Raw genomic sequence first — 2465 nt, forward strand, 5'->3', positions numbered from 1 at the left:
TTCTCCTGTTAATGCAGAAATCCAGCTGGCTGATTGTACTATGGTAGTACATTCTGATCAGTTAAAGCTGAATTATTGTCCGTCTGTGCTGCCTCCTTCGGTACCATCAAGCCTACTCCACAATGTTTCCCTTAAAAGCAAAGGTAATAATGTAAATAAGGCTAGGAAGAAAACAGACAAGTTACTGCCAGTACACCCTTGGTAAAAATAGTATCCCTATGCCCTGAAGTCAAGAGACTGACCCTCTGTTCAGTGAACAAGTTTATTTGGAGATGGCATTTATTTATCTGTGCTGTTAGGTTGTTAAATCACAGGTTTGAATAGTCTTATGGAACCGTATTTGTTGGTTAGAACCATGTTCTGTGAAGTTGATTTGCTGTTTCTTTTCTGTGAATTCTGGCTGCACAGGAAGCTGCACGAATTGCTCCTAATTAGTAAGATGCAAAGCTCTACCATAAATAATAGTGTTACAAGTCAGTAATGAGTGCAGTGACAAATAATAATATAAATGTTCCAAGTGTTAACTAGGAGTAATTGCTTAAGCAGTGGACAACAGAGTGACTACAGTTATTTCCATTGCAGTGAACTGGCACCATTTCAAGTCAAGGAAAAATGTGAAGGTACTACTGGAATACATTAACATGAGGTTGATAGGAACTGCTAAGACCATTAATGCTTTAAAGCAAAGATTGCACTCAGGTTCTACGTTAGATTATGAATAGTTTTGCTTTATACTCAATGAGAATTGCATATTGTGAAAGACAGGTTTTTCAATAAACTACTATAGACGAGGTTTAACCTATATTTAACTATTGCGAGAGAAAGATTACAGCTTTAAGGTAGAAGACTACTTTTCTGAGCCAGTCTGTTGAACACTGCTAAGAATGAATAGTCATCAGGAAATGTAATCAAGTGCCTCTCCAGTACCTCTCAAAGGTCAGTTCTGTATATGAATACACTTTCTTTGTTTACAATAAATGTTACACATACACATGAAAATTGCATGTTAGCTCATTAATAGATAACTTTTACTGAAGTTTCCCAACAAATGTTATTCTTGAATCCAGAGAAAAACAGTAAAAGATTTAATTGTTCCTTATGTGCGAGAGACCAGTGAGGTACTTATTAAGCATGAAGCTGATTTGAAGGACAAAATATTAAACTGTAACATTTCTTACTCACCCCTTCAGGGTTTCTGAAGCTAGTGAACAACACAGTTTTATTGAAAGCTACCAGTAAGCTAATTTCACAGCCAAGAGTTGGTATTACTTTTCAACAATTTTGTACTGATAGAAAAGTTTTACTATTAGAGCTATCTATTTCATTCCTCTACAGAACAGATAAATGCCTGCAGGCCTTTGAAGCCAACTTCTAAAAGATAATCACACAGGAAGTAACACAGGAGGGTTAACAGGCTTGCCACAAGTTTCCCCAAGAGAAATTTCCTGGTATTTCCCTGATTACCAGTCAGGTTTTAGCATTTTCCCTACAAATTTTGAGATCTTAAGGGCAAGTAAAGATGTAAGATGACAAAAAAATGTAAAGACTTCCATATTTCTATGTGAGTTACTAACCCTCTAGTTTTGAATGAACAACAAGTTGCCTCCTTCACAGGGTTTATGATCTGGAAGGTAAATAAACAAGTAAATTGTGCAAATGAAAGCCATTTTTAAATGAAGAATTTCAGTTTTTATTAACAAGTTAACTCTGACTTGGAATTAACACAGCAACCCTGTCGTTGCTGATACTACATCAGAATAAACTGAGACACAAACATTTTATTCAAGAACTTTTTTTATGTTACTATTAGCTTACTTTTTTAGTTGCTTTATTCAATTTTAAATACAGAGATGGCGAGCATTATGTTGTGAAACACTCAGGTAAAAGTTCTACACAGTATCAGCCCTCTTTAAACACAGAAGAAATATTGACACATGTATGTATGTCTATGATGTATACTTAAAAACACAAATTTATCAAATCAAAGAAAATTTTACTTGGCTAAAATTGTTTTTCCATCTAATAGCTATGACAGTGACAGGTTATGAAATCACAATTATAAAAAAAAAACTTTTACAGCAGAACCCAATGTTTAATTACAATTTATCACTCCATGTGAATACTTGTAATTAAATCATGTTGAATACTTTGATTTTAAGGTGTTTATATTAGGACCATGTGGTAGTTTGTGTCAATGCTTTTAAAGATAAAACATATTTTCCATGGAATCAAACCTTTTACACATATGTGATGGCATCATATCATCATACAAATTGTTTCAAGCACAGTGCAAGAAATTAATATGAACAGAAAACTATTTATCAGATTAAAATCAATAAAAAATTTAAAATTGCTCAAAATTGCTTCTATATTTGAAGCACTAACAATCTTATGATTAAATGAAAATCAAACAGAAGTTTTGCCTTTACACTAGGTGATGCAAAATGTGAAAATTCTGCAATTTT

The sequence above is a fragment of the Schistocerca cancellata genome, chromosome 7 (genome assembly GCF_023864275.1).
Source record: "Schistocerca cancellata isolate TAMUIC-IGC-003103 chromosome 7, iqSchCanc2.1, whole genome shotgun sequence".
NCBI lineage: Eukaryota > Metazoa > Arthropoda > Insecta > Orthoptera > Acrididae > Schistocerca > Schistocerca cancellata.